Source organism: Rhipicephalus sanguineus, chromosome 7 (assembly GCF_013339695.2).
Source record: "Rhipicephalus sanguineus isolate Rsan-2018 chromosome 7, BIME_Rsan_1.4, whole genome shotgun sequence".
In the NCBI taxonomy this organism is placed as follows: Eukaryota; Metazoa; Arthropoda; class Arachnida; order Ixodida; family Ixodidae; genus Rhipicephalus; species Rhipicephalus sanguineus.
The window spans coordinates 31804952-31819375 of NC_051182.1; the positions used below are offsets into that span (position 1 = coordinate 31804952).

At 41.7% G+C, this 14424-nt stretch overlaps 1 long non-coding RNA gene across 1 annotated transcript; it reads left to right on the top strand.

Annotated features, from left to right (window-relative positions):
• Positions 1-9749: 9749 nt before the first annotated feature.
• On the top strand, positions 9750-13962 carry LOC119399366 (uncharacterized). The gene is made up of 3 exons (XR_005184817.1): positions 9750-10101; positions 11566-11700; positions 13801-13962. It is a non-coding gene; the product is annotated as an uncharacterized LOC119399366 (long non-coding RNA).
• Positions 13963-14424: the final 462 nt, after the last annotated feature.

Here is a 14424-nt window from a genome sequence, read left to right on the forward strand (position 1 = left end):
GCAAAGCCTTCACATCCACCGTTCTTTATTCCTCGCAATTTCAATAAGCATTTATATTGATTATAAGACATTATTCTTATGGTTAACTGAATATTTAAAAATCACTCGTGGTGCGTGTTGCACAATTCTACTTATTGAGCTCATTACCCACAAAGGCAGACAAGTTATTCGGAAAGATACCTTCCATTAATGAAGGTACCTTAATAATTAACAATCTTTTTCTAGTAAGCTTAGAAGTAATTCTTTCATGGCACGTATTGAAATGTACTAATTGTTATCTGTGACTTGGAAAAGTTTACCCACAAGCAGTGTTGTATGCGTTACCGAAAAAAAAGTAGCTAAATACGTTACTCGTTACGCTAAAGAAAAAGCAACACGTTACGGCCCTGCGTTACCCATAAAAAAGTTAACGCGTTACTATTACCGTTACAGAAAAAAGTAACAGATGTTACTTCTGCCGTTACACCATAGTCAGAAATCTTAAAGGAGTCCTGACACAAAAATTTTCGCCCCGCGTTTTTTTGCTGCAATGTGTTGTTGGGAGCCTGTTAGTCATAACACGGCACATCGTTTGCTGCAGCGCGTGACAGATAATTAATTACAAGCTCCTCATTACCGACACAGCCTCAGTTTCGGTTTGAAAGAGCTCCAAAAACAACAAGCCGCTGGGTGCAACTATCACCACCTAGCGAGTGAAACGCTCGGTCACGTGAGCACACACAACAGTGACGCATTTCCGCGCGGTTTGTCGTCGTCGGGCTCATTGTCATCTGACGGCGACGATTTTTTTGCGGCGGGGATGGAAGGAATTTTCGACGTGACGAATCACTTCAGGTTTGACCCGCTGGCGAGGAGCGATTCCTCGGGAAGCGCGTCAAAACAGAAATGGAGGCTACGACGTCATCATAACTTGTACCGGCTGCAACAGTTACGTAGGGAAGTAGGGGGTCACCTCGAGTCACCTCAGAGGGTGCCAATGCACTAGGTGCGGCCTATAATGCTGGATCGCGCTCGCAAACTTCAAAATTCATATAAAATACCTTCCAAGCTTTATTCGCTGTCGGTATTTTGCAGATGGTACACGCACGTACACGGGAATCGACCCTGCAGGCTATCTCGACCGCGAAATTTTGTGTCAGTACCCCTTTAATCAGTGCGTCGTCGCCTCAAGAGCCTACAATAGCAACTTTATAAAACTCATCTTTATATGTCACATTAAGGTTGTCGCCCAGACAAAAAATTTACCCATAATACTGATTAAACGAGAATAATTTGCACAACTCTGCCTTATCTTCGCAGTACTATAGTGGCCTAAAGTAGCCTGTATGTGATGGCTTCTAACTCTGTGGTACATGAGAAAGCTATTTTTCGGAAGGAGTCATTAAACAGAAAAAGATCGATTTCATCATCAATGCTCTCCGCACTGAACAAATTTGCAGTGTGCTTCTACTATCATATGCGCAAATTTTGTAGCAATAAAGGAATGCTTAAATGGCATAAGTGTGGGGAAAATTATTTGCGCTCATAAACAAGTTTTTTTTTTTCAATTTGACCTGTGTAATTGTCGCAAATATTGCGACTGCATATGTGAAAGTGTTCAAGGTCAGCCTCGCTTGCTAAGGAATTCAATTACAAGAAACGTAGGCGCAGTTACAAATAGCAAAAAGCAAACTAATTTTGAATACGAAGTTTATAAACAGTGCTAGAGTGGTGCAGGAACAGTATACAAACCACTGAATATAAACAACAGCTGCGTTTCAAAGCTTTAATCAGACAGCTTGAGTCGCTTATTAGTGAACACGTCCGCACCTAAATAGGAGCTCGACGGACGCACTATATGGTATTCCTGCATTCACTTTTAAGGAAGAGCTGGTGAACGCGCGGAAAGTTTTCCTTGAGCCCGCTCATGGCGATGCCGTGCGGCATCAAAGGTACCGAGACAGTCGCTCATCTTCAGTTGGTGGCAGGGGCGTAGCCAGGGGGGGTTGGGGGCGTTCAACTGCCCCCCCCCAAATTTTTCAGTTTTGCTTGCGTATATATACACGCACACATACAAATGCATGCACAAACATACATAAAATATGGTTGAACCCCCCCCCCCCCCCCCCCCCCCCCCCCCCGGAAAAAATTTCTGGCTACGCCCCTGGTTGGTGGTTACGTTCAGATGGCATTTCTGAAGAAGTCATCCTCCTTTGTGCTGGAGCTCACACCGAGTCTTGATGTCCACAAGCCGGGCAGATCTCGACAGCTCGCTTCTGACGGTTACAAGGAAAGCATTACACTTCGTTTCATTAACAATCAACGGCAACTTGAACCTCGATAGCAAGGTAGCCGAAACTGTAGCAAATCCATTTAATAAATTTCGTGAATTTGTTACCCATTGCAATTTCCCCCTCGCAAAAAAGGACCCCGTGCGGTATCACGTTGTCAACGCTTGGCAGGCCGACAGCAGTTTGCCGCCACGACAAAATAACGTCGGGGCGGGCTCTGAGAAAGGCGCTCCTACAAAACGAATGAATTTTGTGTGAGATTGCGAGGCTAATTGGAATGAAAAGTAGCGAGTAACGTGACACCTCACGTTACCGAAAAATGGTAACGAAAGTACACGTTACAGTTCCGAAATAGTAACGAGTACGTTACTAAGTTACTGAAAAAAGTAACACGTTACCGGTAACGCCGTTACTTCTAACGTGTTACCGCCAACACTGACCACAAGTACCAACTCTCAGTTTCTGAGCCACATCTTTCCAAAGTTGGCTACATAATTATTCATTGGTGTCTTAGTAATTTTTCAGGCTTCAATACACAAAAATAAGTTAGGCTAAAATTTTTGTTGAGAAGTTACAACAGTGCATTGTTACTGCAACTGCAAAGCTCTCCAAGTACTCCAAAGGAAGGTATCTTACATTGATACCTCCTTTCACTGTTTAAAACGTTTGTTGTATGCACTCTTCTATTAAAGATATGTTACCATTAACATCAGAATGAGAGTAGTTGCACAGGTTTTAAAAGATGTTGAATCATAACTAGCTGAGTCAAATGACATATTAGTTCTTATTAATGTGACTTTTGTGCCTCCACAACTCTGAAAAAATGCAGATGTAGATCAAACTGGAAGCGCCACCGCTGTGGAGGAAGCTTCTACCTGCGGAGCAGAGGCCACAAGCAGACAAGAAGAAAAGGTGCGGCATTCTCTGACTGGACAGCATGTGTGTTCCGTTTGTGGCTTCTTTTGCACTGCATTCAGTGTATTTGCCAGCCACACAAAAACTCACCAGGGTGAAAATACAATTTTTGAATGTACATTGTGCAACTCTAAGTTCGCTTTCCTCACACACTACCGAGATCATCAAAGAGTGTGCAAAAGGAAGTGGGCAAGTCACAGCGACTTAAGCCAAGAAATCTTTTCTGATGAAAATGAGGACAACATGCAGATCACTTCTGAAGATTTGGCTGAACCTGAGCAAGGTGCTGTAGTGCATAAAATGTTGACGAGTCTTTGCAGGCGCCTTGAAGGCCATCACAGGTGCCCTAAGACGGTCATTGACAATGTTGTTGAGGAGGTAGACAGCATGTTTAATGCGGTTGGAGTTTCTGTCAACATTGACAACATAAAAAATGACCGCCTTCGGAAAAAACTCTATCAGACTGCAAACATTTTCGTGCCACCCACCGAAGTTATGCTTGCTGGAGGGGAAAAAGCCTGCATTATAAAGCTTCTTGATCTTTTACAAATCCTGCTGAGACATCCAGACATTGTCCCCCATGTCAGAAAAATAAATAGGACACAAGATGATTGTATAATTAGTGACTTCACTGATGGGGCAAGGTTTTGTTCACACCCTGTGTTTCAAAAGCAAAATGAAAATATTATCTTGCTCAGTGTGTACTATGATGATGTTGAACTTTCAAACCCACTTGGTATGAAGAGAGGTAAAAAGGGAAAGCTGAGCATGTTTTATGTGACTCTGTTGAACCTGCCACCTCAGAAGCGCTCCAAGCTAAGCAATATTTTCTTGCTTGGCACTGGTCATACAGCAAGTTTGAAGCAACATAGTGAACGGCTAAAATTTTTTGATGATTTTTTGCACGCATTGAGTTTGCTTGCAAGTGAAGGTGTTGTTTTCGAGACAGACAAAGGCTCTGAAAGATTTTTTGGTGCACTCATGACGGTCACAGGAGATGCACTGGCGACGCACTCATTGGCAGGATTTAAGCAGTCATTTAGCCCTACGGTTTACCGTTCCTGTCGCACATGTCTTGTGCCTACAGCAGAGTATGCACTGTACTCCCGCCATGGCCAGTGCAATCTCCGAACAGAGGGCAGCATCAGGACGCAGATGAAGAAGCTTAATGACTGCGAAAACCCCACAGAAAAACAAAAACTATCCAAAGAATCTGGCATCAACAGCGACTCAGTGCTGACATCCGTTCCTTTTTTCTCCTTGACAAAAGACATATTGCATGATCCAATGCATATTCTGCTAGAAGGTGTTGTGCCAAAAGAGATAGCTCTTTTTCTTCGTGTTGCTATCCGGGAAAAGAAATGGTTCACGAGGAAGCAAATTAACACTGCTCTCGCTAATTTTCAGTTTCACCGTGCAGTCTCCACAAGTGACAGGCCACGGCAGATTGAAAAAGATTTAAATCTAGTTTCTTCTGCAAGTGCCTCCCTTGTAATGATTCTGCATTTCCCACTAATTGTAGAGGAATTTATTCTAGAGGACACATTGCACATGAGATGTCTTATTCAGCTTGCGCAGATTACACAAATAATTTTGTCACCAGTTCTGACTGCAGAGGCTATTGGAGACTTAGAGGAGCTGATTGCCAGCCACCATAAACTGTACATTGAATGCTATGGAAATGAAGCAATCTTTCCCAAAATGCACATGCTAATTCACATTGTTGACCAAGTGAGAAAACATGGCCCAGCACGTCACCACTGGACAATGCGAATGGAAGCGAAAAATGCTTTGCCTAAATAAAAAAAAATTGTTAATTTCAAAAATGTACCTCTTTCTGTCAGTGATTTCATTCAGACCAACACATCTTATGTCCTTTGGAATGATGATGGCACACCAAAAACAGGATATGCAGATAGCAAAACGCCACCTGTATATGGCACACCTGTGGTACTTAGCCAGAAGTTTTGTGATGCAGGATTGGCTCTTTCTGATGTGGGACAATGTGGCCTGTCATTGCAGAAAGCACCAGTTGAAAATGTTGTGATCAGGGTGAATGATGTTGTTGTCACTGGGCGTGTCAGTGAGCAGCCGTGCTTTTGTAAAGTTCTTGACATTGTGTGCTTTAAAGACCGGGTTTTCCTGAACTGTAGACTTCTGACAACAACTTATGTTTCAAAAGTAAATGCCTTTGTAGGAGGCATTACAGGACATGAGGCCATTTTGTCAACTGAAAGCATGCTTCTCCCCTGGCCCGTGTTTACGTATGCAAAAGATGATAATATCTTATGCATTCCTCAGTGTATTTACACTGCATCACATGTTGAAGCTCAGTAAATAATTTGTGTAGCTAGCCAACAAGGAGAGAGAGAGGGAGAATGAAGGGTTTGATCAATTGCAGCTTCTCTGCAGTGTGCTACTGGGCATTAGGTTTGTTGCAGATTTCACAAGCAATGGGCTTCCAGGTGCAACAACAGTTACATTGACTCGTGTTTTCAGTGCATGCAGTATTCCTGTGGTACAGTGAGGCCTAGGCTTGTTGTAGTTTTGTTATTGCAACCATGTTAGACAATGCTGGTTCACTCAGCTACTTTTTTTAGAGTGTGTGGTCTTTTTGATAGTGCTTTTAGCATAAAGTGCCTGCTCACTGGCTGGGCAGCCCAAAGGTGTGAGGTGAGCTATCCCGAGTATTGTGTGCACGGTGGGTCATTTTTTTCCAGTTCGTAGTGCAGGTTCTTCTGTGTAGGTAGACTGCACATTTGAGTTCAGCATGTATGCCTGTAGCAGTGTTGCATACTGTTGCGTACTGTTCTTTTCTTTTCATGCTAATAATGTATTTTGAGGCATTGCATGTTGGAGGTTATTTTAATTATATGTGAGTGAATGCGTCCGTTTGCTGGACAGGAGGTCCCTGAATGTAAACATGAAATAATGTTCGCACCTTTTTTTTTCACTCAATATTGCAATGGCTAGTTGTATATTGACTGTTGTGTAGTATGCTGCAATGTGTTAGTCATATATTGATGTAGCATTGCATTGATGCAGTTGAGCAAATTTCGTGTTGAGTTCGGCTAGTAGGTATCTACGTTATCGAACTTTATGGGAAAACAGCTATAGAAATGGGAGGCAAGCTCCTGTGTTGCGGTGGTATAATTACCCCTGCTAATGCCACAATTACAGCTGTTCATGTATGAATAGGCCTTGTGCTTAGATATTCATTTCAATGTTTGTAGTTGGTGTTGTAGGGTCTATACACGGACATTGGGTCTGTGTAACTGTTGCATTTAGTCGCATTAGTTGTGTCTAGTTGATCATGTTTGGCTAGTTGGTAATATATTTTTTGCCCTGTTAATTTCTTCGTCTGTGTATCTGTGGGTCCATGTGCTAATGGTATGTCAGTGTTGTGAGCCATTCGCCACATTGTCGGTGGAAATGTTATTTTACATGTTTCGTCCGAAAGTAATTCAACATATGTAAACGTCCTGTCACCTTACTGAGAGCATCTGGATTTAATTTGGGATTTTGGGTAGACTAGTAATGAATGCAGCATCTAGAGCTGTTGCTGCACAATCGCAGCGTTTCAAGGAAATAAGACAGTGACAGACCACAAAAGCCACAAAAACTGCGAAGGTTTCTCTCTTTTTGTTTCACTTTAAGAAAGACAAGAATTAATTAAAAGAAATTAACATTTAATACAATGCTGCAGCTGTGATCGTAACATATTTCCTCCAAATTTACCATGTGATACATCAAAATCTTTCCTTCTGCCTCCAGTAGCCACCATAGTTCAATTAGCTGAGAATTTGTTTGAATATTGAGATTCTGATACATGACCAGGAGCACTGCAAGGACCATTTCTAATACCTTATAGATGGCCAGTTAACGTCGCACTGTCCACAGTGTTTAATGTTTTCTTATCCAAATGAAACAGATATACGAATGCAACAGGGGTAGTTTCACCGGTGTAACTTATTTGGTGACAATCAACGGTGCTGAAGTTACTTATATTATTACTATAGTATTTCACCCACAGTGTTGCATTCAACATTCTCTATGTGTACTGCTGTTTCTTTACTGTATTCTGGCCTTTCAAGTTCCCACCAAGCCCTGTCGGGATCTAAATAAAAAGATTGCTTGTTGTTTTGTTATTAGCAAAAAACAGTCCCAGAAAGTATGAGGGATGTGCAAGAAAGAACACTGGGACAGTCATGGGGCACCTTTTGATCATCCTAGTCTCAATCCTCATTTCTCATCCACACTGGCACTGTTTACTGCTGATTTATGTAACTGCTGTATCCCTGAACAGCTGCACTATATATATATATATGTATGTATATTCAGTGTTTGAACTGCTTATTATGTGGCATAATAAAAGAAATACAGAAAGCTACTCAAAGTTATTTTCTCATTTTCTTGAATAATATGATATTAATGTAGCAGTTTCATGTCCCTTTTAGGAGCCGCTCGCAAGCGTCCAGTGGTCAGCAGACAACAGGCTGCCCATTTTTTCTCAGGTTGTGCAACCACTTCTTCATGGTATAGAGATAACAGACAACATTCATCGTCGCCTTATGAAACAACTTCGTCATGAGTTGATTCATTTCCTTGAGTAAGTATAACAATGTTTCTTTAGTTTACACACCGAACAGGTCACTCGTTTACATGAGAATCACAAATGTACATGAGTTTAAAGCCTCACAGCTTTTCAGAATTATTTTTATGTATCAGGCTCCTCTTGTACAAGTGGCATCAAACATGTATTCAGGCATATCCTAGGGAAGGTTCTAAAAAATTTCCTTTTTGAATATCAATGTGGGGGGTTGGCTGCTACAGCTCTTAGTGAGATTTCTAAATGTGCTGCTGATATAATGTTGATGAAGCACAAGTTTGGGAAACGTAGGGCAGGAAGAACCATCCTTTTTTTGTGTGTGATTTCCAGTGAAAACAACCTTATTCAGGAAACAAACACAGCAATAAGGCGATGGAAGTACTATGCACTAGGGGAGACCTTAGCAGCAGCTTACCCAAATATGCTTTGGGAAAAGGCACAGCAAGACAAGCAAGGAAGAGTGAAATCCCCTAAGGTAAATGTAGTGTCATTTTTATCAAGCATTGCTAACAAAATGACTAAAACAACGAGCCTGCTTTACTGCGATGCTCTGCATCTCTGGATACCTTCCCTGTACAATAGCTGAAATAACTTGACCAATGTGATATCTTCAGCATTTCCTCTGAATATAAACACATCATTTCTAACATGTTTCGCAAATTTAAGCAGCAGTTGGTTTCAATTGTCCATTTTACTTGGCCTGAACTGTTATTACTAACTGCCCTTAAGCTTCTCAAGGGAATTGGGAATGTGCACTTTTATTAGCATTACTGATCCTTTGGCTAAAAATCTAGCTTATTTATGTAGCATGCATGAACAAGTGACACATTTAAAGGCTGCTGCAGTGTGACATAATAGAGCTGCACTGGCCAGTCTTGCTTTTGGTTTCGGGGTGCTCCAGCTACCTGCTCCCCTTGCTAGCTGACATTTAACCACTAATTCTTGCAACTTGTGTGCACAGACATGCATGCTGGTTATGTACATGCAAACAGCTGTTATAAGAGAGCAAAATTAGCTTTGCGGTTGTCCAAGGCTCAGAAATGACCTTTTGTTGGATGTGGATTTTCAGCAGTTGCAAACTAATCACAGGTGCTCACAAAATTATGAAGCTTCGAGGCTATATGGTTTTAATGTCATTTTGCTTGGAGTTCATACTTTGTGATTGTCGGACTATCATAAAACCAATTAATACCACCATGGTGGTGAATGCATGTCCTTTTTTGTAAGCACGGATCCTCAGTTCAATATAGCATGAGAGTGTGGGCCTTTACAGCATCATAATATCAGGATTGCCAGAACGGATGTAGGCTATTTGTGGCTGTGTTTGCAGCATTACAGTGAAGCACTCCCACCGCATATGACACATCCTGAGGCAGGACAGTATTTTATGGCATGCAAGGTTCTGAAGTGCACAACCACACGCATTCTCTCATGACACCATAACATATGCTGCGAAATGCTCATCATCCGTAACACTGCTGTCTAGTTGCTGACAGGAGCAGCTATGTTTAATTAATTTTATAGTGTACCGTGCACATAAATTTGATCAGCCCACTGGATTTTCCAGGTGCTGATATTCTGTCCTAAATGTGTATTAGCTATTGTCTACCTATGTGAAGGCTGTGAGCTAAGTGTACCATTTTTGGTTGAACAGGCATGTATTGCCCAGCTGTTCAAAATTTCAGCCTCACGGTCTTGGAGGCTACACAACAGGCCACTGGAAGCCAAACTCGACCAAGCCAACTAAAAATCCAACATGGCGGCTTTCAAAGTCTAGTGGAGTGGCATGGAGCGAGTGATTTAGTCCAAAAAATCTAACTTCACAGCGCAAATTCATCCAAAAATCAGTTGCGAAAGCGCATTAGTTCTATGGGAACCTTTACGGCGCATTTATGAAGTCCGAAATAACCATTAAGTCCGAATTTTTGGAGTCCGTAAAATCTGTCGGCGACTGTACACAGCATAACAGATCAAACTATAACAAGTATTATTTGATAGAGACATTTCACTGCACTTTGTCTCTTAGCGCACAGTTTGCTCTTGTTAAATTTTCAGTCTGACAGGAACCCACGACACGTAGCAGAGCTTTATTTGCACGCATGACAGACAACTTACAAATTCTCTTAATTTTTTACATTTTATCTGCTGTTTCAGAGCGTCTTTCTGTCACGTCTTGCTGAAGCAAGACGTCATAGGCGGCTACGACAGGTGCGGAGGAAGGCTACAAACAAAGAAACAACTGAGGCTTCAGTTGATGTGGTCGTTGCACAAAATGTCGATCCCGAATCTGCATTACAAGAACTGGCAGTAAGTAAAAAACTAAAGTCTTCAACTGCTTGGTTAGCAAATTCTGGCAAGACTGAGGAAGCTGTGGAACGCAAACAACAGGGAAACGGCAGCACTAGTGTTCTGTGATGTTCCATGAATTCTCTCGGTAAAAGCAGCAAACAGTAAATATTTAAGTAGTATCCTGCCTCAAAAGCTTCTCAAGTGTCACGTATATGCACACCAGATGCTATGCTGTTTACTGTCGTCATCATCATCGGCCTGACTGTACCCACTGCAGGGCAAAGGCCACTCCCATGTTCTGCCAATCAACCCGGTCCTGTGCTTTCTGCTGCCACGTTATACCTGCAAACTTAATCTTATCTGCCCACCTAACTTTCTGTCTTGCCCTCGCACGTTTGCCATCACTTGGAATCCAGTCATTTCACGAGCAGTGGTTATCCTGCCTACATGCTACGTGCCCAGCTCATGTCCATTTCTTCGTCTTGATTTCAACTATGATATTCCTAACTCTCTTTACCGTAGTCAATGTAAAGTTTCTTAAGCATCACGTATATGCACACGAGATGCTATACTCTTTATAGTCAGTGTACACATATCTGTAATTAGTATTTCTTGTGAGTTACCAGTTGATTAGCATCAATACTCTTTTAATAAACGAATATTAATGAACACTAACAGACAATAATGCCAAGGAAAGTATAGGGGATGTTATTAGTAGCAAATGTAAGGTAAATGTGAAGAAAGGTCAGCTGTCATCTATTGGTCAGCTGCAAGCTCGTAATAAGTTCACCTGCTACGTGACACCAACAGGCAGAAAAAAGAGTGTTCCACACTCGCCGTCATGGCTACTGGCGGCGCTGACTGACACTCCCACGTTTAAATGTACACATATACCCTATAAGGTGGACGGGGGGATGGCCGCCGCGGTAGCTCAGTTGGTAGAGCATCGGACGCGTTATTCGAAGGTCGCAGGTTCAGTCCCTGCCCACGGCAAGTTATCTTTTTCATCCACTTTTCTTTCTTCACATTTACCTTACATTTACTACTAATAACATCTTCTATACTTTCCTTGACATTATTGTCTGTTAGTGTTCATTAATATTGTGTATAACAAAGAAAAACGAGCCCTTAAAATTAACACTTCTTTCCTTCATTTAATAAACGAAGTGATCCTAGGTCATCTAACCTTAAACGGGTGACAAGCACATCAGCTAATATTCAAAGTATGCAGTGCTTTTTTTCGAGGCTTACTGTGATATTGTGATATCTGAGGTAAAAATAACTTGCAACAATGAAATGCAGGCAAGTTTATTGCTTCCGCCAGTATTTGGCACACATAATGAACATAAACTGCTCCGTTGTGTGCATTATGCAGGCAGCTTTGTAATTCTTTTAGATGTAAAGCGTGTCAGTTTTAATTATGCATTCACGTGTGACAATACTGAAGTCAGGAAATATTTGTTTATCTTTTTTCCCCATCAGGCTATGGAAGAAGTGCTTGGTCCTAACGGGACTTTTGATACCCAAAGAGTTGCAGTTCTTCTGCACAGCACACTGACCCAGCGCAAAAATGACCCTCCACTTACCCTGCCATGCTATTTTCTCAATGAGGATATTGTGAGTGCAAAAATTGTCTTCAAAACCAATATTATGACAAATGTTGAAGTTTAAGCAATGAAGCAGTGTAGCAGCACCTTCATCGCTTAATTTCTCATTTTTGTGTTGCCCGCTTTGTTGATTTTCTGTTGCTGTTGCATTGGTACAGAGGTTACAGTGCCCGGCTGCTGACCCAAAAGACGTAGATTCAAATTCGGTCATGGTGGTGACATTTCAATGGAGGCAAAGTGCTAGAGGCCTGTGCTCTGTACGGTGTCAGTGCACGTTAGAGAACACTAAAGGGTAGAAATTTCTCAACCCTCCATTGCAGGGTGCATCATAATCATATTGTGGTTTTGCCATGTAAGACCCCAGCATTGTGACAAGTTGAACTTAGCACAAATAAAAGCACACACAAAAAGAGACGAGGGTTACAAAGACAGGTGCCACTACAGGTGCGAAAGACACTCACCGATGTGTATATACGTTTTCACACATGCACAGAAGCATTTCTGAAGATCGGTGGGGAACCCACGAGAATGTCGCCCACAAATTGAACAATGATCAGCATGGAAAGAAAGTTCCAGGCCTATTGATTCCACATTAATACAGATTAACTTGTTCATTTTTTATGTCAGATGCTTCTAAAGCTAGTCAAGTTCTGCAGCTCTTACTTTTGCATAGCATTGCTGTCTCCTTGAATGGGGGCCTGCTATCAGAGTTTAGCCAATGGAGACCTTTGCATGTGACAATCGAATAAACGACTCCGACGGAGCATTTATTGAACGGAGACTCATGTTCTACAGTGCATGGCTGTCTTAGGGAGCATGCTTTAAAATAAGAAAGAAGATAACTATGCACATTTTGTTGCGCATGCGATTGTGAGCCGCAATTCAAGAAGACAATAATCCTAGGCAAATGTAAAAGCTGCACAACCTGGTTTGCTTTCAAAGCATTTTACATTAGAAACAATGAGTTAATCTGTATTATTGTGGAATCGATAGGTTTGGACATTCTTTTTGTGCAGACTGTTGTTTGATCTGTGGGTGTCAGTCTCACGGGTTCCCCACCTATCTTCAGGAAGTGTTGCTGCACATGCATGAAAACATATATACATATATATATACATTGGTAAGTGTCGTTCACAGTAAACAGTTGTTTGTGGCGCCTGTCCTTGTCTGCTTAGTCTCTTTTTGTGAGTATATTTCTTTGCACTAAGTTCAACTTTTCACAGTGCAAGATCAACTAGCCCAACAGTCTGGTCTACTCAAGACCCCAGCAGTTACAATAGCTGATTTTGTGTTACCAACAGCTTCTTTCCCCAGTTACTTGCCCTAACACAATGCACATTTTGCCTCATTCTGCTCATTTACTTCTTTCTCCAGATGACTATTTTTTAATCACTTTTTTTTCTTTGTAGCCACCATTTTTTATTTCCTTTTCTCCTGGCATTTCCCATTGCTTCTAATTGTGTTACTGCTATATCTGAGTGCTTACCCCTTCACACATATACCTGTTTTAGAGTAGTGGCTGAAAATGCATACATCAGCATACATCAGTGGCCCGTGGTCTTGCATGCACTAAATAGCATGTGCCCGTGTCTAGTTTGTTGAGTTGTCTATTCCAAAACTGTCTACTCGATGTACACCAAGTGGCCCAATTTGGCTTTAAAGGAGTAGTTTTGAATGTAACATTAACTGGAAAGAACAGAGTTCCCAAATAATGGCAGTTGCTTAAGGTCATATGTGCACTTCAATTGCAGTTAGCATTCTCTGGGTCCCTCATGCATACTTATGGGTCAACGTGTGTTTCAAAAAAATTGCCCGTAACCATTTTCCCATCAACATAGGCCACTGCGAGTGGGCAATCCGCTGTTGGATGGTTAGCACATCAGGCTGCTTTGCTTCTGCAAAAAAAGAATAAATCTCACACGGCAATATGTTCACTGAAATGCAGAGAGGGGAGCATGGCTGCATGCATGAAATATGCATGCTATTTGGGGATTGTGGTGCTCTGTGTTAATGGGTTCCATAATTCCAACTTTATGAACATTAGAATTTATTGCGAGATGAATGCTGCCTCAAATGTTTTCAGACCCTAACGCTGAGCTGCCTTTTATAGCTTACAGTGGAAGCTCAGCTCAGGTTTGCAACGACAATGGATGATGCCATTTACCATCTCAACAAGGCCAAACAAATCATTGGTGAAATGTGCAACCACCCGATGGACTTCTGTGACATTGATAACTACCTGCGTGGGACTCATGCAAAATCTTCATTGATAACTGCAGTGAGTGACGATGCTAGACAGTTCGAATGCTATTTAGTAACCGTGAATCTTTAAAAAAATTCACGTTATTTGGTGACCCGTTTGTTACAGTCCCTAATTGCTCTAGGTTTATAGGATGACATCCTCTGATGGAATTGAAAAAGTAAATGTGTACCTCACTTGCATTTTATGCTGCAAAAGCTACTAAATCTATTTAAGGAGAGAAACACTTTAACGGCAGAAATGCCGAGGGCTTGTCCTGAGTGAAAGTGGGGAAGGCTTCTAGCCTTCTTCTTCATGTTGCGCAATAGCTTTCGGAAAACAGCATGTGGGTGATCTTTTGAACAGAATGCAGAACACTTATAAAAATGTTCCGAGAGTGAGCCACATGTCTTCACAGATGAACTCTTTCTTAAGGTGGCAATAATTCCCGACTGCCAAAGTTGTGTTAAAATATCTAATTAACAAAACATTGTT